This window comes from Chlorocebus sabaeus, chromosome X (assembly GCF_047675955.1).
Source record: "Chlorocebus sabaeus isolate Y175 chromosome X, mChlSab1.0.hap1, whole genome shotgun sequence".
In the NCBI taxonomy this organism is placed as follows: domain Eukaryota; kingdom Metazoa; phylum Chordata; class Mammalia; order Primates; family Cercopithecidae; genus Chlorocebus; species Chlorocebus sabaeus.
In genome coordinates this window covers 101614582-101638226 of record NC_132933.1, presented here as the reverse complement: position 1 = coordinate 101638226, position 23645 = coordinate 101614582, and the positions used below count along the sequence as shown (strand labels likewise).

Here is a 23645-nt window from a genome sequence, read left to right as displayed (position 1 = left end):
AACAAACCTGCATGAGTACACTTGAAAGTAAAATAAAAGTTGAAAGAAAAACAACAAAAAATGCTTTTATTGCTAAATGTGTTCATCCTGCCTCAACATTTCATTTCATTTTCCAAAAAGCGAAAAGTACCGAGCTCTGATTTTCATATAACTTTCTTTCTTCACCTTTCTTAAGTGATTTATCACTGACAGACTCTACAAAATTGTTCTTCACCCCAGAATTCTGACGTCTATAAATGTTTGAGTCAAGTAGTCAAGAAGCTGTTAGGCTGGCTTAGCACATTTTCATAGCTACAGCCAGTAAGGAGGCCTTGAGTCCAAATGGATTTGGACACTTTATTATGCATTACATGGCAGGCCACATGAGTTTCATGTTTGTATCAGTTGCTGTGGTTCCCCAAGTCCTACCTGGTGGTCTGTGACACAGCTGAGGAATTTTGAGCTTAGGAATCCCCCAGTCTTATAAGGGCACGGCTAACATACCTGATCCGATGTTGCCATGGAAGAATCCATTATCATTATTATTCTGGTTAGAAAACAAATCTGCCCTCTGACCGAGAGAGAGACGTTAGCTATATCTCCTTGCAATGTCTCTGGGTTGGGCAGGAGACTCAAGCATTATTACACTGGAATGTAAGCAAATACAATTCCTGACCTGGAACAGCTTTGCAAATATCCTCAAACAAAGCTGTAAATGCCATTTGTTCAGAAGACGTGCAGAAACACCAGACCCACGTCTTTGGGTGGAGAAGAGAATACCACTTGGATCAATGAAACAAAAGTCATTTCGAAAATTCAACATTCAATCTTAACGAAATTTCTCATTAATAAGAATGAGAAATTTCGTTAAGATTGAATGCTGAATTTTTAAAATTACTTTTAAATGACTTTGTTAGGTAAATTAGGAACAAAACAAAGCATGTTTAACTTGATAGGCATGAGAATTAAAAGACGTCAGTGTATTAGATGGTGAAACACCAGGATAATTCCAACAAAGGCAAGCAACCTAGATGCCTGATATCACCACTTCGGTCAAGACTTTACTGCAGATTCTACCAAATTCTCTAAGAAAAACACAAAAAGAATAGATGTGAATAATGAGTAGAAGAGCAAAATTTTATCACCATTTTCAGAAAATTTCATCATCCTCCAAGAGAAGTAAAATGTAAGAGAATCAATGGAAAAATACCAAAAGTAAAATAGAAGACTTTATTGAGTGGGAATTACATCAAATAAATATACAAAACATTTTCTGCAAGCAACCTATCACAAATTATAATATAATAAAAAAGGAGTGCATTCTAAACAGTAATTATAAATAACAATATATCTAGAAATAAACTTAGCAAAAATGGTTCTATTGTTAAAAGAAAATGAAAAACTTTAATGAAGGCCATGAAAATTCTGTACCCATGAATATGTCATATTCTAATAAAACCTGCATGAGATATGAGAAAATGTTTAGGATTACAATTGAACTTAAAGGTGACCTGGATAAATACACAGCTATGTAACAGCTATAAAACCAAGACCGGACTAAAGAAAAGCAGCTAATGAACAGGGAATTGGCTTAAGTGATAGCTAACTTAACGCAACAGTTAAACAGTATGGTTCTGGATTAGGAACTGACAAATTGATTAATGGAAAAGGATAGCAGGTCCAGAAATAAATTCCCATATACATGAAAATGTCACACACACACACACATGCTATAGGGGAATGGAAAGGAAAAGAGACAGAACAAGTCTGACCGCATTCTGGAGAAGCAGCAGAACTCATTCCTGCAGAAAACTTTCTTACCTTCAGAACAAATGAGGCTCTATAGAGCTCCGTCACCACCAGCCCTGCTGTCAGCCCTAGAAGATCCCAGGAAGGGGAGGCCAAATGACACAGGCAATGAATGCATCCTCACTCCTCCTCAGGAGACTGGGAGGTAAGGGTGTTGGTTTTAGGAGCAGAAGCCTCAGATCAGCAATGGATCCCGGGCCCTGATTGCAGCCAAGGGGTTGGCCCCAGCATGAGAACCCATGTTGTACTAAAGCCAGATATAGCGGGCCCTGGAGTCTGGCTGGCCCCTGCTGTCATCCCCTGGAGACCCCAGGCAGGATGAGATTCCTCAACTTCCCAGACAGAGGTCTCCTGGAGGTGAGAGCCATGGTCTGAGGGGCCAGGCCTCAGATCAGTAGGAAAGAGAAAGTCTATTCCATTCCAGAAGTCACGGTGAGGATCCCGAGTGAGTATTCAGGGGATCAGTCGCTCTGGAGTGGAGAGGATGCCAGAGTCCCACCCCTGCTGTCGGCTCTGGAAGGCCCGGGCAGAGGTAGCAAGATGAAATGTTTTCTTTCTTCCCTGCAGGTGTCTCAGGATGGTGAGGTCTTGGATAAGTGGTGGTGGAGGACTCAGTTCAGCGGAAGGGAGGTTACCCATTCCCTGCCAGGTATCAAGACACAGTCCCTGGATGAGGATGAAAGGCACAACCCACCCCAGAACAGAGGTGGTCCCACAAAATCTGACTTCTGTGGTCAGCCATGCAAGGCCCCCAATAGGGCTATCTCACTGAGGCCTCCACTAGCTTTCTCCTAAAGAGGCTCTCTGTGTGGCTCAGACTGGATCTAAGGGGTTGGCCTCAAGTGAACAGAAAGAGGAGACCCAGGTCCTGCTAGGAGTCTAGCTGAGGAGTCTGAGGGAGGATGGAGGAGACCAAGCAAACCAGAAGGTGCAGAGATCCTCACCTGTGCTATCTGCTCTCAGAGGCCCAGGGTAGAGGTTACTGGAAGACAGGCATGATCACTTCCTCCTCGGTGTTTTCTCTGAGGTGAGACCTGACAGCAAAGGCATCAGGTCAACAGAGGAAGGAATCCCAGATCCTACCAGGAGTCACAGTGGAGACCTGCAAAGTTCAGCACCCCCCAAGACCACCCCCACATCTTACACCAACTGCAAGTTCAGGTGTCCCCAAGCCCCACCTCAGGTTTGATAATGTGCTAGAAGGACTCACAGAACTCACTGAAAGCTAGCATGCTCATGGTTATGGATTATTACAGTGAAAGGATACAGATTAAAATCAGCCAGGAAAAGAGGCACATAGGGCAGAGCCCAGGGAGTTCCAGGGACAGAGCTTCCAGCATTCCTCTCTGCGTGGAGTCCCAGCCAGCACTAACTTCTAGGTAAGACAGTACACATGGAGTATTGCTAACTCCAGAAGCTCACCTGAGCCTTTGTGCCCATTGTTTTTATTGAGGCTCAGTCAGGTCGACGTGGTTGACCACCCACATGACTAACTTCGGGCATTAGCACCTCTGGAGGCCAAGCGAATACCATATGACCCAAGACTGCCATCATAAGTCATTTTCAGCATAGACTATCCAGCACGGCCCAAGGTTTCCAGATAAATATGGACATGATGATCAGGCAAGACATTCCAAGGGCTTAGAGACTGCCTCCCAAGAGCCATGGCCAGACCTCTCTCTGGGCAAGGATTTTTCTCTAGGCATTTCCCTGGACAATGTAATCTTTTACCACACGGTACAGTAGAAGAACTATGGGGGCCACCCATGCCTGACCAGAGGGGTCTCTGCACAACTCCAGCCCTGCCCTCAGTCTGGGAGGCCCTAGGCAGGGCTGTTTAGCTGAGAACCCTGTCACTTCTTCTAGACTCTCATATAGTTGAGGGCTTGATTTGAAGGGGTTGATCTTAGGTTAGCAGATTGGATGGAACTAAGGCCCTGCCTTGAGTTGAGGCAAGAACCCTTACTGAGGATTGAGGAGATCACCACCTCAGACTAGAAGAGAACCAGCACAGTCTGGCCCCTGCTGTTCACTCTGGGAGTTCCCCACTGTCACTCTCTCCTCAGAGATAATAGGAAGTGAGAGCCTCAGTCTGAGGGGACAGTCCTCAAGTCAGCAGATGGCAGGGAGTGCAGACCCTGCCTGGAGTCAAAGTGAAGACCCTGAGTGAGAATGGAGGGGACTACTCACCCCATCACATGGTGGACCCCACAGAGTCCCATCCCTGCTGTAATCCCTGAACCTCAGCATCTCCTGGGAATGGCTTCGTTGAGCCTGAGGCATCCCTCCAACTCCTCCTTGGGGTCTCAGGTCTCAGGGTATAGGCCAAGAATGTATGCAGGGCATTTCTCACTGTGCGCACCCAGGAATAAAGCTCAGGTGTTCCATGGATCCTGCCAAGTACAGTCTCAGTGTCCAGGAGCATGAGGGATTTAGGTAGCCTCGATCCATGAGACTGAGGTGCACCCTGGAAGGATAAATCCACCCCAGTCCTCCTGGATATTCCCACCCCTCCACAGGAAATAGGGAGAGGTGGTTTTAAATTCTCTCCTAGCTCTACTGCTGGTATTTGGGAGTTTGTGGTTGAAGGATAAACTTGAGCTTTCTCTGTTGAGGGTGGAGAGTGTGGGGGTTTCATGGGGGCAGCCTCAGATTGAGCAGGACAGGCCCTTCTAACTGCCAAGGCGATGACCCCTGAATACAGGCTGAATGTGCCACCATCTGATGCTCCTCTGTCAAGGCTGGGAAGCCCAGAGAATGACTGCTTGCTACTGAGGAGCTAGTTCACTGTATCCTCTAGGGTCTCAGGGGATAGAGTGAACAGAAGGACCAAAGCAGGGGTCAGTATTCTAAAGCACAAATGGCAGAGACAGCCTTCCTCCAATCCATGGGAGAGATTGCTTGCTGAGGCCCCTCACATGTCCCTCACTCCATCCTCCTTCTTCCTCCCTGCTCCTCCTCTGCGGCTCCATGTCCTGCCCTCCTGCCCACATTCTTATCAAGGCCCCTGAGCAGAGTCGAGCCTGGGGCTCAGAAGAGTTGAAGCAGAGCCCACAAGAAACACTGCCAGGCCTGAGGTGAGAACCAGGCTCTTGAGGCTGAGGAGAAGGCTTTCTCCTCACTCTCCTGTTATCAGATCATAGGCTGCTAAGGGGAAACCTGCTGGTGGGACACTCAGTGCTCCTCCATGTCCTTGGAATGCCCGTTTCACCTCCACTGCCGCCTTACCTCCCTTAGGGAGCAGTTCAGGTGAGGGAGCAAGCAGCCACCAGGAAAAGCAAGGCCCCCACCCCTTTCTGAGTTCAGGCCCAGGGATTTCTTGAGCAGTAATGTGGCTGAGTTGGAGGTGTTCCTGCTGCTCAAGAACCAGAAGAAGGAGCCCACCCAAAAGGCAGAAATGCTGAGGCACATCATCCAACAGCACATGGATCACTTCCCTGAGGTCCTCAGCAAAGCCTCTGAGAGCCTGGAGTACTCTTTGGCCTTGAGTTGAGGAAGTGAACATGGATGCCAGGAAGCAATGTGACATCCTCATCAACAAAGTGGAACTTTCCTCTGCTGAGGGACTGAGTGAGTAAAGACTGGGGCTTACCCCAAAGTGGTATTCTGATGTCCATCCTGGACCTAGTTTTCATGGAGGGCAGCTCTGCCCCTGAAGAGGGCATTTGGAATATGCTGAGCAAGTTGAAGATGCTGAGGGGAAGTACATTATTTTTGGGATGCCAAGAAAGCTTTTTATTGAAGAATTTTTGCAGCAACAATATTGAGGCAGATGTGCAAAAGGGATCCTATATGCTACGAATTCCTGTGAGGCCCTCATGACCACACTGAACCCAGAACAGGTGTACATTTTGGGGTTTGCAGACAAGATTATTTACATTGACTTCCCTTCCTACAGGTCAGTGTGCAAAGCGGTCCTGAGAGAAGATCAGGACAGAGTCCAAGCCAGGATTTCAGGGAATAGGGGTACTAATGCCATGGAGTGTGCAGGGGCCAGGGCCATTGCCAGTGGTACAACTGGTGCCAGTGCTATGGCCAGCAGCAAACATAAGTCTGACTGAGGCAGGTAATTCATTCTGTGTTTAAAGTAGGCACTCAAATGTGCTGTAGTGAGAAGCAGTGAAGAGCTGCATGTGTGAAGGGAACACACATGGTATTCCATCGCTGTTCACTATGGACTGAATTGTGTCTCCCTGGCATTTATATGTTGAAGCCCTAACCCCCAATGTGACTTGGAGGTAGAGCCTGGAAGAAGGTAATTAAGGTTAAATGAGGTTGTAAGGGTGGAGCCTTAATTCAATAGGTTTATTGCCCTTCTAAAAGGGTAGTAAAGTGTCTGGCTGACAAGAGGCCAAGTGGCAATGCCTTCTGGAGTGGGGATCATGTGTTCTAGAGGAAAGAGTTTTAGGGACCCTGAATAGGGTTGGCAAGGAAGGTCTACAAATATCTAAATATAGGAATACATGGAATTCCTTTCATGTGACATAAAATGTCTGCTATACATAAGACATTACACTTCTATCATTAATAGAATTATGAGGTATGCAAAAGGACTGGGTATATTAGATTTAAATAAGCAAAGCAAAGGTGTGTGTCCTGTTTTCATAAGCTAATAACAACTCTGAAAACTTCTAAAGCAATGAGTGTAATGAGCACTATCAGGGGAGTGTAAACTTTCATCTGGATATAGGCCTGGTCTGGAGTCTTGGGGGAAGCAGTTTCCTGCAACCGTGGGCTTCTTCTCATCCTGATGTTGGGGCTCCAGCCATCTTGCATTTGGTATCAGGTATTGGGGCTGAATTCCAGATGTCTGCAGGTGTCTTTTGTAGGTGGGATATGTGGATCCAGTAGTCAATGACCTGTAACTTAGCAACACATAGTTGAGTCAGGAGTACCAGGAGTGGACCTTTGATGCGGGGCTTGAGGAAGTTTTTTAGCTGGCGTCTTTTCTAGTAAATGAAGTCTTCTAGTTAGAGGTCATGACATCAGGGTTCATCTTTTGACGGACGACCACAGAAGGATTCCACAACCAGTTTATGGTGAGTTGTTAGAGCCTGAACGAGTCCTTGGCAGTAGGTCAGGAGATCTCCTTGTAACTGAGTAGGGTAAAACATTCCCTCAGTTAAAGGCATGGACTGACCTGCGACAATCTCAAAAGGGGCGAGGTGGTATTTTCCAGAGTGGGTAGACAGCAGGATCAATAGAGCTAGAGGGAGAGCCCTAGGCCAGGGCAGATTAAGAGTGTTTGTAATCTCAGGCAATGGGCTCTTTGTTATTCCATTTATTCATTCTACAAGCCCAGAAGATTGTGGGTGGTAGGTGGATGGAAGTGTTGCAGAATAGGCCAGACATCACAAACTCATTCTAATGCTTGGCTAGTAAACTGGGTTCCTCAATCACTGTGGAGTTCAGTAGGAACTTCCCAAGTGGGGATAATTGTTTCAAAAAGAATTTTGGCTAATACGACCATGATTTGTTTGTAAGCAAAGGCCTCTACCCAATGGGAATACATATCTATTATCTCAAGTATATACTTGCATCCCAGTGAGAAGGGGTACTTGGATAAAATCAAGTTGCCAGCTTGCAAAAGGGCCATTTGGCAATGGGAATTCTCTGGGGGCAGCCTTTGGGGGCTTCCCAGCATTATACAAATAACAGATTTTGCATCATTTGTAGACTTGAGAAGCAACCACTGGGAAAAGACCCCAATTGTACTGTTTTCCCCATTGGATTATTTTGTAAAGGCTCCAGTGGGTGAGGTTATGTTTAAAGGTATGAGTGGCCCTTTGTAAATTTTCTGGAAGGACAGGATGAATGTTAAGCCTCTTCCATAACTGAGATTATGATTTGTAGGTATAACCCTGTTTTGCCCATTTTTCCTTTTATTTTTTCTTTGCACCTGCGGACATCTTTTGAGACCTTGAGAGTCTGGAGACAAGTTTTTTGGAAGATATAATGGGTAAGAGTAGGGTTTGAATGGAAACAGGGATAACAGGAGAAGTGGTACCATTTAGGGCTACAGTCTTGGCTGTAACATCACCTAGGTGGTTGCCTCTACTACCTTTGGTATTCTCAGAGGAGCGACCTTGGATTTCAATAAACAGGGCTCTAAGAGTCAGAATGGTATGGAGAAGTGTCAAAACATGATTCTTATTTTTGATATGATATCTGGAAGAGGTCAGAAGTTCTCTCTGTTTCCAGAGCATATCTGCTGTCTGTATAAATGTCTACAGTTTTATCTCTGGCTAACAAGCAGGCTGGGATAAGCACATGTTATTCTCTCTGTTGGGTGGACCAGGTATTAGTCACAGGGCCCCATTTTCTGGTTTCTGTCAAGGAAACAACTGCATATCCAGCCTGTCAAGAGCCAGTGGGGCCTCTACAAAATCAGTGTATCAGACAGAGTCAGGATTGAGTAAAGGGGTTTCCTTTAAATCTATATGAGGAGAAATAAGGGTATCTGTAAGGGCTTCTGTGAAGGTAAAAGAGTGGCACGTTTAAGCAGGTTGCTGTGGATGATAAGTTGGGGCAGGAACAGAAACTTACATCTGGGAGGTCAATCAACTGGCAGGAGTTGGTTGTGGTAAGAGGTGAAGAGGGCTTTGACTGAGTGAGAAATGTAAACAGAGAAGAGATCCTATCAGGCCCCCATGGGCCCTGAGTTACAAATCCCAGAGTGCTACCTTCTCATTCATGAATGAGAAAGGAAACAGAAAGGTCATAATTAGGGTATCCCAACATGAGAGGCAAGGACAGCTGATGCTTGAGATTCTTAAAGGCTTTTTGGCCATCAGTAGTAAAAGTGAGGGGGTCTGAGGAGAAGCCTCAGGCAGAGTATATCAAGGTTGTGTGATCAAAGAGAAATTCGGGATCCAAGCTCTATGGCAGACCACAAGTCCCCAGAAACCCCTAAGTTATCTTTTAGTATTGGGCAAGGGAAAAGAAAATATGCCTTGAAAGCTGGTGAAGTCAGTGTTTACTCTTGATGCCCAAGGAGCTTGATGGAGTCCCAGCAAAAATATCATTTGTCTTAGAGCCTTGTGTGCCTTAAGGGCTAACCGGTAAAGTAAGAGGCGAGTGTCAGTGTGGCAAGCCTTTTGAGAGAGGGAGCATAAAAGCAAGTCATCAATGTATTGCAATGGAGTCAAATTATCTGGGAAGGTTATTTCTTTTAGGTCAGCCTGCAGAATCTGGGAATGGTGGGAAGGGCTTTGGGTGTATCCTTGGGAAAGCACCATCCACGTAAATTGTTAGCCTTTCCAAGCAAAGGCAAAAAGAAACTGACTTTTGGGGCTGACAGGAGGACTAAAGAAGGCGCTGCAGAGATCAATAGTGGAGAAACAGTGAGTGTCAGGAGGAATCTTGGGTAAGAGTGGTTGTGGATTAACACAACAGAGTGTCAGGGACAGACAATGTTGTGGATAGCCCTAAGATCCTGGATGCATCTCCATCCCTTCATATTAGGCTACAGACTGGCAGAATGGATGTGTTACAGGGACTGTTGTAGAGGACTATGAGTGCCTGGGAAATGAAATCGCTGACTATAGATTCTATATCAGCTAAAGTTTCAGAATTGAGGGGATATTGTTTTAAATTTGGAAGAGGACTGTTAGTGTCTATCTGTATAGAAATAAGTGATGCTGAATGGATCAGGCCAACAACTGCATCCACTTTCACCCAAAGGGTTTCAGGCAGTTATTTTGAAACTGGGTGTTCAGCGACAACTACATAGCTAGAAACTAGCAGGGAGAAGATATGGGTGACACTGGAGGCTGAAACCTTGGCGGGGGAGAATTCTAAGATGATATCTCCCTTGTGGGTGAAAGAAATGTGGGCTCGGTGTTTTTGAGAACGTCTCTCACTATCAGGTGGATTGGGGCAGAGAGGACAACAGCAAACTGTGTTGGCCGGCAAGGGGCCCTGATTGATAAGAAACTGGCTCAGACTTAAAGACAGTCATAGTTTGGTTAGCAACCCTCACTATTTCAATTATTTGATTACTCTGAGGAGGGGGGTCTGAAAAGGAGTAGAGGATAAGCACCAAGAGCAGAGCTCCAGTGTTGACTAGAGCTCGGATCAATTTGCTGTTGATTTTAAGACCAACTTCTCCTACTTAGTTAACTGGAAGGAAAGAAAAAAATCCCCCTAATTTCCCCCAGAGAGTCCTCAGTTTTACCCAACAAAAACTTCTCTTATAAGTTCTCACGAGTAGGAGAGGTTCCTTGCCTTACTTGGGTACATCTGAAGCCATTGTTTGTAGTTTTCCCAATCTCATTTTATATAGTCAGGACCCTTACAGGAAAAGCAAATCATGCCCTTTGAAGTAGACAAGGCTACTGTTTTCTGTCTATTTTGTGGGACTTGCCGATGTGAGGCTTTGAGTTGTTGAATATGTAAGGCCACGAGTTTAGCAGTCTTTTCCTCATTTCTGCTTTAGCCTCTTTTTCTTTTTGCATGGTTTTTGAGAGGCATTCAGCCAGGGAAGCTATTTCGTGGGGTCTCTTAGGAGCTTAGTAGGGATTATATTGTTTAGCTAAAGCACTAAGGGCTTCATTAAGACTTGAAAGGAAAAGTGAATTTAAAAATTTACTGTGTCATCAGTTAGATCTTTGATAGCAGAGGTTTGTTGGCAAATTTTTAAAACTCAGTCAAAATAGTCACAAACAGGTTTTCTTTCTGAATGCATCACAGAATAGCCTTCCAGTTACTTTTTTCTGGAAGGAGCACTGGAATGGATTTAATGAATTTAGCAGGGATTTTGCTCGCTGTCTTGCAGGCCCTTTCCCCAGTAACATGAAAATCTTCTTGGGGCCTATCCCAGTTACGTAATCCAGTCTTCAGACCCACTTCACTCGCTGCCTGGACTGAAAGACAAATGTCTCTTCATTCAGATCCAGTTTTCTTTTTCTGAAACTGTTCTTCAGACCATCCCTTCATTTCACAACCTTGGCAGATCTAAAGAGCAGAGGTGACTCCGAGCTGAGTCTACCCACCGTCTTCTCCTGGGCAGATGCAGACCCATCGTTCACCACAGGATCACCCCGGGCTGATGCGGTGCTCTCTCCTCAATGCAGCCCACTAGGGACAGCACAGACCCCCCCACTCACCTCTGGTGATTTCAACCTGATAGTGGTTAAATACTCCTTGACAAACACAAATCCTGTCATGTCACTCTTCTGACTTAACTTTGCCAATGGTTTTCCACTGGCCTTAGAATAACGATCACAGTGCTGACCATGGCCTCCAGACACTGAGTGCTCCTGTTGGCTGCCCCCTCCCTTCCGGTCCACCCCAGTTGCCTGCCGTCTAGTCTGCTATCTTGGGGACACAGTAGACTCTAGGGTATCTGGGGGATTGCATACACATTCTCTCAACTCATCCACACAAAGCCCACTCTTACCACATTTTCTAAGACTTTGTGCAGCTAAATCCTTAAAGGATCATGAAATTTCATATTATGAAAATTTCATAACATCATTCTTCAAAAGACAAAAAAAGTTATTTGGCAAATCATCTGTGAGAATAACCCTCAATTTATAAAGCAAGAAAATAGCAGCTAAATACTGAGTCCATATTTGGGATAATTAGTAGAGAAATGCTGAGTGAAAGCCAAATTGAAAGAAAACTGATGATTAAAATTTCATAAGAATTGAATGGAGAGTATATTACCTTGTTGTATTCTTATCTGTGTGTGTGTATATATGTGTGTGTGTATATATGTGTGTGTATGTATATATGTTTGTGTGCGTGTGTGTATGTGTGTGTGTATATATATATATATATATATGGACCAGTTGCAAGATATTTTAGGTTTAGACACTGATGTGTACATGATCAGTCAATACAGTTAACTGATAAAATGTCACAGTCCACACCCTAACAATCTATGTAAATATTTAAAACAACTTTGTTTATACAATTATTACAGGAAACAGATAATTGTTCAGATGACTTATTAATATTTATGTATATTGAAATGCAGTAACAAGGTGTGAGTATTATATCAAAGCTTTGTTATGGGACTTAGGGCAAATACACATCCAACACTAAAATTGGAATGCATCTCAATGAACCAAATGGCTGGCTCTGTCGCCCCCTGATAGATGGCAAATTCTTGGCCCCATGAACCTTCACCAAAAACACTAATTCAGCAGGAAAGTTCCCATAATTCAGAATATCATAAGGAAGGAAAAAAATTCTGCCCCAAAATATATTTCTTTTTTTTTTTTTCTTTTTGAGACGGAGTCTTGCTCTGTCACCCAGGCTGGAGTGCAGTGGCACGATCTCGGCTTACTGCACCCTCTTCCTCCCAGGTTCAAGCAATTCTCCTGCCTCAGCCTCCTGAGTCGCTGGGACTACAGGCATGTGCCACCACGCTCAGCTAATTTTTTGCATTTTTAGTAGAGATGGGGTTTCACCGTGTTAGCCAGGATGGTCTCAATCTCCTGACCTCATGATTCGCCCGCCACGGCCTCCTAAAGTGCTGGGATTACAGGTGTGAGCCACTGTGCCCAGCCCTCAAAATATATTTCTTTGACATAATTGGAGATTATATAAAGACAGCCAGCAAGAAGAAGTAGCCCTGCGAAGCTGTCTTTTGTGGGTGAAACTTGCATGTGTAGAAAATTTGCGTGAACTCAGTCAAGCCTTCCCTTGTCTAGACCTAGGAGAGAGGAACTAAGATTCTGATACCTTAAAGATTGGAAAGCAACATTTACCATCTATTTACTCTGAGGGCTGCTACCTACCTGTGAGAGTTCTTCTACATAACAAGACCACCCTTGCTAGCCAGCCTCCTCTTCTCTTCCTCCCATAACCAGTCTTGCCACTATAACCTGTTTTACCACTATCGCCTGTTTGTGGCCATTCCCCAAGCCACCATTTTTGCTGTAATCTCAGGATGGTATATAAGCTTCCTCAGGTCACTGGGTGGTTGGGTCATCACTCTGTGATGCCCCTGTGTACACATCAGTAAAGTTTCTATGCCTTTGTTGCAATTAATCTGCCATTTGTGAGCTGATTTTTTAGCGAACTTTCCGAGGGCGAAGGGGACACTTTCCCTTGGTTCCTACAGTTTGACTCTGTGAGCAGGCTCTGCTCTCCTGACCCACAGCCAAGTGAATTCAGGTCCTGATGAGCCATCAAAAGGGTAAGGATTTCTTATAAGTCAGGCTCCAGGCCTCTGTCACTCTGTGGAATCTGGTCAAGTGGATGGCAGATATTGTTATTTGTTTCTTTTTCTTCTCCAAAATCTTGATTAATGGGAGGAAAGGATTTGTTTGACTCATCTTGTTCTCGTGACTCTGGTGTACTTTTGGTACTTTGTGGTTTGAATATTCATAGTGTTTGTTCCCTTTTCTACCAGAAATAGTCTTTTCCTTTGTCTTTGTCTTTGTGTGTCCTTCTGTCATGAAGAGGGGTATCATTTTAGGTTCTCCCTCATCTTGTTTGATGTCCTTGAAAGCTTGACTTGTGACCAAGTAGAAGGACTCTCTTGGTCTGTGCCATCCAGGCAGCATAATTTTCGAGTTCCATTGGGTGGCCAGTCTCAAAAAGGCTGCAAAACCAGGACATTTTGTTTTGAATATGTCACGTTCTCAGGAGAGTTTGCGTTAAGAAGTTCCATTCCTACATGACTTTTGTCATCCTAACCCTTGTTGCCTGGTTAGTGCTGGGAAAGTCCAATCCCAGGCAGGGCTATGCAGTGTCACAGATTAAAAGATCTGTGAGTGGCGCCCTCCCCTACAAATTTTGGTTTGCCAAAGGCAAACACCATCCTCAACAATCTGTGGTAACCAGAGTCCTTTGCTATCTCCTTGATCTCTTTGGTTATTAGGAACATACATGTGTACATATGAATATTATATGGTATGTCTACATATATGTATATGTTCACATATATATTTGCATATTATCTACACGTGGTACCACATTAACTCGAATGAGTACTCATAAAATTAAACCTATTCCTGGGAGAATTCTTGGGGGAGGGGGTCTTTGGGTTTGCTTCTCTCCAGGAAACATCTTTTTTTAAACCTGGAATATTACATTCTGGGCTTTCCATGAAGAAGCTATTGGATTGAGTCACTATTGGAATAAGTACAGCACTGGAAATTCAATGACCAGAAGGTGGATCTTTTAAATTAGATTCCTGAAATTTTTTTTTTTGACCCAGCAATCCCATTACTGGGTATATACCCAAAGGATTATAAATCATTCCACCTTAAAGATACATGCACACATATGTTTATTGCAGCAGTATTTACAATAGTAAAGGCTTGGAACCAACCCAAATGCCCATCAATGATAGACTGGATTAAGAAAATGTGGCATGTATATACCGTGGAATACTATGCAGCCATATAAAAGAATGAGTTCATGTCCTTTGCAGGGGCATGGGTGAAGCTGGAAACCATCATTCTCAGCAAACTAACACAAGAACAGAAAACCAAACACTGCATGTTCTCACTCATAAGTGGGAGTTGAACAATAAAAACACATGGACACAGGGAGGGAAACATCACACAGCAGGGCCTATCGGGGGTGGGGGGCAAGGGGAGGGATAGCATTAGGAGAAATACCTAATGAAGATGATGGGTTGACGGGTGCAGCAAACCACCATGGCACATGTATACCTATGTAACGAACCTGCACGTTCTGCACACGTATACCAGAACTTAAAAGTATAATAAATAAATAAATAAATAAATAAATAAATAAATAAAATAAAAAGATTTTTGAGATCTCTCATTCTAAACAATTGATGGGAAGATCAAATTCAAAGAAAGACATGCAACAGTGTCATAGCCAGCCCTAGAAATTATCTTGAAACAATTAAGAGCAAAAATCTAACCTAAACAAATTTAAAATCTCTGTAAGCTCAAACTGCCTGCTTTGGATTCCCTGCAGGATTAATAATAAACTCTGCTCAACCTTGTTGTACAGTAGTTCCAATTCCACACTTTCACAGCCTTCGCTTGGGTTTGATTCCTGCTCAGGAAACCAGTACCTATTCGTTTTATATTTGTGTGACTTTTAATTTTGCGGGTACCCTCTTACATGTTTGGAGATGCCTTGTGAATCCTTGGTTAAGTCACAGCCTTGGTTAAGGCTTATTGCTTTCACTTGGGACGGTATCTCTAGGAAAAAACAAACAAACAAACAAACAAAAAACAGAAACATCAGCTGTTTATCCCAGCTAAAATATTTTAACAAGAGATTTTAAAAGTTTTTTTTAAGAGCTCTATAGTCAAAATCTGACTTAATTAAAACGGATATTTAGGCTATGTATGTATACATATATATATATATTGTTTAAGGCTTCTATTTCTCTGTAAAAACTTCTCAGTCAACTGAATACCTGTCTTCTTAAACCTCTGCTAATCATATTTGCTCCCTCTGTCTGCTTCTCCATCTATTCTGTGTGTCCCTCCTTCCCCTTGCCACTTTCAGTGCCACAGGAGGGGACCTAAAAACAATTCTAATTGCCTGGGATCCCTTAAGGGAAACAGAAAAGGCAACACGAGTTTCTCTTTTGGGGAGGAAACTTTGATTTTCCTCATGGAATCCCAAGAGTTGTAAGTGAACAGATTCAAGTCTGAAGCTCTACTGCTCTCTTTTGCACTAAACTCCTTGATCTCTTTGGCTATTAGGTACATACATGTGTACATGTGAATGTTATGTGTTGTGTCTACATATATGTATATGGTCATACATATATTTGCATATTATTTACACATGGTACCACATTAATTTGAATGAGTACTCATAAATTAAATAAATCAGACCAAATAATTTTTCAAGTTTATGTGACTTGAATAAATCTTTTGGAAACAAATGGAAGAACATACCATACTCATGGATAGGAAGAATCAATATCGTGAAAATGGCCATACTGCCCAAGGTAATTTATAGATTCAATGCCATTCCCATCAAGCTACCAATGAGCTTCTTCACAGAATTGGAAAAAACTGCTTTAAAGTTCATATGGAACCAAAAAAGAGCCTGCATCTCCAAGACAATCCTAAGTCAAAAGAACAAAGCTGGAGGCATCACGCTACCTGACTTCAAACTATACTACAAGGCTACAGTAACCAAAACAGCATGGTACTGGTACCAAAACAGAGATATAGACCAATGGAACAGAACAGAGTCCTCAGAAATAATACCACACATCTACAGCCATCTGATCTTTGACAAACCTGAGAGAAACAAGAAATGGGGAAAGGATTCCCTATTTAATAAATGGTGCTGGGAAAATTGGCTAGCCATAAGTAGAAAGCTGAAACTGGATCCTTTCCTTACTCCTTATACGAAAATTAATTCAAGATGGATTAGAGACTTAAATGTTAGACCTAATACCATAAAAATCCTAGAGGAAAACCTAGGTAGTACCATTCAGGACATAGGCATGGGCAAAGACTTCATGTCTAAAACACCAAAAGCAACAGCAGCAAAAGCAAAAATTGACAAATGGGATCTCCTTAAACTAAAGAGCTTCTGCACAGCAAAAGAAACTACCATCAGAGTGAACAGGCAACCTACAGAATGGGAGAAAATTTTTGCAATCTACTCATCTGACAAAGGGCTAATATCCAGAACCTACAAAGAACTCAAACAAATTTACAAGAAAAAAACAAACAACCCCATCAAAAAGTGGGCAAAGGATATGAACAGACATTTCTCAAAAGAAGACATGCATACAGCCAACAGACACATGAAAAAATGCTCATCATCACTGGCCATCAGAGAAATGCAAATCAAAACCACAATGAGATACCATCTCACACCAGTGAGAATGGCGATCATTAAAAAGTCAGAAAACAACAGGTGCTGGAGAGGATGTGGAGAAATAGGAACACTTTTACACTGTTGGTGGGATTGTAAACTAGTTCAACCATTATGGAAAACAGTATGGCGATTCCTCAAGGACCTAGAACTAGATGTACCATATGACCCAGCCATCCCATTACTGGGTATATACCCAAAGGATTATAAATCATGCTGCTATAAAGACACATGCACACGTATGTTTATCGCAGCACTATTCACAATAGCAAAGACTTGGAATCAACCCAAATGTCCATCAGTGACAGATTGGATTAAGAAAATGTGGCACATATACACCATGGAATACTATGCAGCCATAAAAAAGGATGAGTTTGTGTCCTTTGTAGGGACATGGATGCAGCTGGAAACCATCATTCTTAGCAAACTATCACAAGAACAGAAAACCAAACACCGCATGTTCTCACTCATAGGTGGGAACTGAACAATGAGATCACTTGGACTCGGGAAGGGGAACATCACACACCGGGGCCTATCATGGGGAGGGGGGAGGGGGGAGGGATTGCATTGGGAGTTATACCTGATGTAAATGACGAGTTGATGGGTGCAGCACACCAACATGGCACAAGTATACATATGTAACAAACCTGCACGTTATGCACATGTACCCTACAACTTAAAGTATAATAATAATAAATAAATTTAAAAAAAAAATAAATAAATCTTTTGGTAAATAAAACTAGATTGTTATTGTTGGTTTAATAAAAATAACTATGTCTTCTGAGCTAACAACAAAATATACATGTACTTACCTGTAAGGTTCTTGCTTTCATGATACTTGACTAATGTACAGTAATACAAAAAACAGTTAATAAAAAATCTAACCTGTGATGATGACTAGGTTTGTCTAATGTCTCCTAAAATTGCCTAAACATAATTGTTAAAATTAAATGAATAAAATAGATGTAAATGAGATAAAAGTTTATAAATGCACATTCCACAAGAATGTTTTATGATATGTTTACTTAGGTTTCTCAATGCTTTTTGGTAACCACACCCTTAGAGTTTTGCTAAACTAAATTAAATGATGGGTTAGGGTTCAGATGTGCCGTGGAGACTGTGGAACAAACTGTCCCACCTTCATCGGAGACTAGTCCAGCAAGAAAGTTCCCATAGTTCATAATATCATATTGAAGGAAATAAAAATGTTTCACCACAAACATTGGCCAGATCTAGGCAAGATCAACTGAGAGTCTGACTCTTCCCTTCAGCCCTGATTAACTGAGAGTCTGACTCTTCCCTTCACCCCTCCAATATCAGGCCAGATATTTTCTTGTCTCATCTGAGAAAACCTGCTCCAAAGTAGCATTGTTAAAACGGCTGTTCCTCAGGTAGGAGTGGAACTACAGAAAACAAGAATATCGGTACAACATGAAACTTTGTGAATATTATAAAAGATAAAATATGGAAGACTTGGTAAATAAAACTTTATGTATTAAATATGCTAATTAATATCCAAATATATGTAAATGTTAATTGAAATGGTGGCCACACTTTGGAACTTGAAATCAAGAGGGCCTAATAATATCCTATGAAAATGATGAGAACTGATATGGTTTAGCTATTTGTCTCCTCCAAATTTCATGTTGAAACGTGATCCCCAATGTTGGAAGTGGCCCCTGGCAGGAGGGGTTTGGGTCGTGGGGGCGGATCCCTCCTGAATGGCTTGGTGCCCTCTGCATGGTAATGAGTTCACAAGAGATCTAGTTGTTAAAAAGAGTCTGAGATCTTACCCCACTCTCTTGCTGTCTTTCTCCTCTTGTGACACACTGGCTCCCCTTGCCTTCCATGATGAGTAAAAGCTTCCGTAGGCCTCACCAGACAGCGATGCTGACACCATGCTTTTTGTGTAATCTGCAAAACCATGAGCTAAATGAACTTTTTTCCTTGATAAATTACCCAGGCCCAGGTGTTCTTTTACAGCAACACAAAATGGACAAATGCAAAAACTCAGCAATATTTTAGTTTGGATCCCAGCTAACCCCTGCTGTCACCCTATGATCTTGGGTCACAGACTCGGGTCATGGTCTCTCTTAGCATTATATTCTTTGTCTTTAACACCAGCATAGAAGAAAACTTTCCCAGGTTGTCCAGGATTCAGTGAGATAAATTATGCAAACCTGTCAGTTATAAGGGCATACACTCCAAAGAACTAAAAGCAGGGATGGATATATATGCGTATAGACTCAAAAGAACTAAAAGCACCCATATGCACAGCAGCGGTATTCACAATAGCCAAAAATTGGAGGCAACACAAGTGTCCACCAATGGATGAATAGATAAACAAAATGTGGTATATAATATTATTCTGCCTTAAAAAGAAAAGGAATTCTGACACATACTGCAATATGGATGAAACGTGAGTCATTATGCAAAGAGAAATAACCTAGGCACAGAAGGACGAATGCTGTACTCTTCCACTTATCTGAGCTACCTAGAGTAATCAATTCACTGGGACATCAAGTAGAGAGGTAGTTTCCAGGGACTGGAGGAGAGAGAAATAGGAAGTAGTGTTTAGTGAATACAGAGTTCCTGTTGGGGATGATGAAAAAAGGTCTGGACAAGGATGGTGGTGATGGTTACACAACCACTGTAAATGTGGTTAATGCCATAGAACTATATAATTAAGGTGGTTTAAATGGTAAATGTTAAGTGTATTCAATCAGAAAGAACACAGGAATGAAGTACGGATGTATGTTATAACATGCATGAACCTTGGAAACATCTTAAGTAAAAGAAACAAGACACAAAAGGCACATATTGTATGACCCCATTTATATGGAATGCCCAGAAGGGCAAATCGATAGAGTTCAGGAAGTAGATTAGTAGCTTCCAGGGACTGAAGGAGGGGGAAATGAGAACGGACATCATAATGGTTACTGAGTTCCCTTTGGAGGTGATAAAAAAGCTCTGGAACTAGATAGGTGGCTGTACAACACTGTCAAGGTGTTAAATTTCACCAAGTTGTGTACTTAAAAATAGCAGCTATCATTCTCAGCAAACTAACACAGGAACAGAAAATCAAACAGTGCATGTTTTCACTCATAAGTGGGAGTTGAACAATGAGAACACATGGACACAGGGAGGGAAACAATACACACCGGAGTCTGCCAGGGGTGGGGGGCAAAGGGAGGGAGAGCATTAGGACAAATACCTAATGCATGTGGGGCTTAAAACCTAGATGATGGGTTGATAGGTGCAGCAAACCACCATGGCACATGTGTACCTATGTAGCAAACCCGCACATTCTGCACATATATCCCAGAACTTAAAGTAGAAAAAAAATGGTTACAGTGGTAAAATTCGTATCAAGTGTATTTACCTCCAAAATACTCATCTGTTACATTTATTTCACTGTGCATAGGATTTGTCCCTCAAAGGACATGGTGCCAAGTTGTAGCCTTCCTGAGCCCTGGCTACCATGCTAACACTTGGGGCCCAAGCCTAAGGTCATGAGAGATGGCTTTCATAGCTGGACAACAAAGCACAAAACGGTGCCTTGAGACTGACTTTTTGGCTGACAGGCAGGCATTCCTGCCCCTCTCCTCTGTCACTTGCCCTGATAGTTGCGTACATACTCCCAGGAACTATTTCCCCATCTGCAAGAGAAAATGATTCCCAAGGCCCTTCTGGTATAAACCCACCAGTGAGCTCTCCTGGGGACACCCACTCCTTGAGTATTCCCACAGGGCTTTTCTCTCCTACTCTGCTCCCCTCCACCTACACCTCAGTGCTGCACAGCTCCCGAGTCCTTGGCACTCAGTCAGTCAGAAGGCATCAGGCTTACGCCAGAAACAGCCAGTCAAGGCTGGTCACTGTTGGTCATGGCCAGGTCAGACTGGTCAAGCCTGGTCAAAGATGGTCAAAGCCAGACAAGACTGATCAAAGCCGGGCACAGGCACTCAAAACCAGTCAAATCTGGTCAATTCCAGTCACAGCCAGTGAAAGCTGGTCATGGCTAGTCAAGACCAGTTCATTGCAGTCATGGTTGGTATAATGAGTCCCAGACAGTCAAGACTGGTCTAGACTGATCAGAACCTGTCATGCCCTGTCACAGCCTGTCAAAGCCAGTCAAGACCAGTTAATATCAGTCAAGGTTGGTCACAGGTCACATTGGGAGCCAGTGTCAGGTTCAGAATCTGGTTTAGGGTTTAGGGTTAGGGTTAGGGTTTAGGGGTAGGTTTAGTGTAGGGCTTGTTATGGGGTTGTGTTTAGAGTTAGGGTTGTGGTTATAGTTAGGATTAAGGCTAGTGCTAGGGCTGATTACATGGTAATCAGCAAAAATAAATCACCAATAAATAGTTGGTTTCCAGAAAAATAAAATAGCAAAACATAAAGATGATTATATCCTGGCCTTCCCCTTCTTTTTCTGTCTGTTTTTCTACAAAATTCAGTGATATACACACGGATTTCCATAACTTTGCAAGGGTGGAGAGATAATAAATGCCTGATAGATGACATAATGCCCATTACATCATTTATTCATCAGACATTGATTGAATAACTGCTGCGTGTGAATTGATGTGCTAAGTGTTGGAGTTTGTACTTTTTTCCCCCTTGCGCTATACGCACTCAACACAGGGAAGTTCTGGCCACCAAATGAGAGGGTTTTCCACACACTAACAAATTTTCCTATTATCTGCAGACACCGGCTGGACATCCTACAATTCAGTCCAATTCCATCACTAACTGGAGTTAGCATAGATCCCGCACTTTAAGGGTGCAGTCCCACAAGACTGCCTCCCACCCCAGATGCCAGTATTAAGCCCCAGGTTTTCACCTCTACTTCTAACTGGGTTCCTATGACTCTTGGCTTTGATAATTTGCTAGGAGAACTCACAGAACTCAGGAAAGAACTCAGGAAAGACTTGTTACATTTACCAACTTATTATATAATGAAGGATATCGATGAACAGCCCTTGAAGAGATACACAGGGTGAGGTCTGGAAGGATCCTGAGTGAAGGAGCTTCTGTCCTCATAGAGTTGAGGTGTGCCACCCTCCTGGCTCATAGGTGTATTCACCAACCTGGAAGCATTCTGAATCCCGTAGTTCAGACATCATGGGAGACGTCAGGAGGACTAGCTCCCAGGTATCACGTGCCTGGTTAACAGGCTTGTAAACTTCCTCTCCTGGCCACTCTCAGGCCCAGCTAGAGGGAGAGAAGAACAAGCCCACTGGTCTGCAGGTTTTTCTGGGCTACAGGTTAGTGTTGCCTAGAATCCAGTCTTCCAGGTCAAAAGGATTCCTCCTTTCCCATAAGAGATCATTATAAATCAGGCATGTGAGGGATGGCAGGAGTCCTCCACATCCTTTTCAGTGACCAGTGAAGTGACTGACTTGAATATTCTGTGTGAAGGAAGGGGTAGTCTATATTCTATCAGGAGCTCCCTAGGGTTGACAGTGGAGAGTGTCCCTTGAAGTTCAGCACTGTGCAGGGATGAGCAGAGCAGCCAGGGCTATGCCTGGCCACCTGTGAGCAGGGGCCACAGCGAGCAGAGGCCTCTGTTTGGGTAAGACCTTACAGAGACACTGTCAATGTTCCTGATATGGAAGGAGCCTGCTACAGGACCATCCTTATGTGTAGGGTAGAACATAAATTTATACAAGGAAAATGAAAAGGAAAACATGTTCTCATGTGTCTATACTTCCTCATCTAAATATCTATCTCTACAGGAAGCATAGGCTGGAGTGTGCATAGCAGTGATAGCTCTTGCAGGGGTGTGTAGGGTCAGGAGAATATGATGAGATATTCCTCATTTTACACCCATTTTGCCATCTGAATGTTTTTCAGCAAATGCTTATATTATGGCAGAGAATGACCATGGCATGAATGTCAGGGCCTAGCAGCCTATCTTTCAGTTTTGTCTCTTCCCTGGTCTCTGGTCATGACCACAGGCTTAGCAGTCTCCTAGCCTTTGGCTGTCCTCTCAGTCCTAGGCTCAGCAGCCTCTGCTGTTCTAAACATATTGTTTGCTGCACCCCAGAGGAAAGAGCAAAGGGCCATGAGGGGGTCATGAGGCTCTTCCACACCTGACTTTGACCCTCAGCTGGATTCCATGGGAATGTGAGGCCACTGGGATTTTGAATTTGTAGGGTCCAGCCCTACGGGGCTTGGCGGGTATTCTCCCCATGTGTGGAGATGAGAGATTGTAAGAAATAAAGATACAAGGCAAAAGAGATAAAGAGAAAACAGCTGGGCCTGGGGGATCACTACCACCAAGACACGGAGAACAGTAGTGGCCCCAAATGGCTGGGCGTGCTGATATTTATTGCATACAAGACAAGAGGGCAGGGTAAGGAGGGTGAGTCGTCCAAGTGATTGATAAGGTCAAGCAAGTCACGTGATCATGGGACGGGGGCCCTTCCCTTTTCGGTAGCCAAAGCAGAGAGGGAAGGCGGCATACGTCAGTGTTTTCTTCTATGCACTTATCAGAAAGATCAAAGACTTTAAGACTTTCACTATTTCTTCTACTGCTATCTTCTAAGAACTTCAAAGAGGAACCAGGAGTATGGAAAGAACATGAAAGTGGACAAGGAGTGTGACCACTGAAACACAGCACCATAGGGTGGGGTTTAGGCCTCCAGATGACTGCGGGCAGGCCTGGATAATATCCAGCCTCCCACAAGAAGCTGGTGGAGCAGAGTGTTCCCTGACTCCTTCAAGGAAAGGGAGACTCCCTTTCGCGGTCTGCTAAGTAACTGATGCCTTCCCAGACACTAGCATTACCACTTGACCAAGGAGCCCTCAAGCAGCCCTTATGCGGGCATGATAGAGGGCTCACCTCTTGCCTTCTTGGTCACTTCTCACAATGTCCCTTGAGCACCTGACCCTATACCTGCCGGTTATTCCTTGGTTATATTAGTAATACAACAAAGAGTAATATTAAAAGCTAATGATTAATGATGTCTATACTAATGATTGATAATGTCCATGATCATCTCTATATCTAATTTGTATTATAACTATTCTTATTCTAACTATTTTCTTTATTATACTGAAACAGTTTG

General features: G+C 43.3%; 1 long non-coding RNA gene across 1 annotated transcript; it reads right to left on the bottom strand.

The window, feature by feature from the left end:
* Positions 1-1291: 1291 nt before the first annotated feature.
* LOC119622595 (uncharacterized) lies at positions 1292-18480 on the bottom strand. Its single transcript, XR_005239188.2, has 4 exons — positions 18369-18480; positions 14848-14927; positions 2733-2822; positions 1292-2430 (listed from the first exon to the last, which is right to left on the bottom strand). It is a non-coding gene; the product is annotated as an uncharacterized lncRNA (long non-coding RNA).
* Between the last annotated feature and the right edge of the window lie 5165 nt (positions 18481-23645).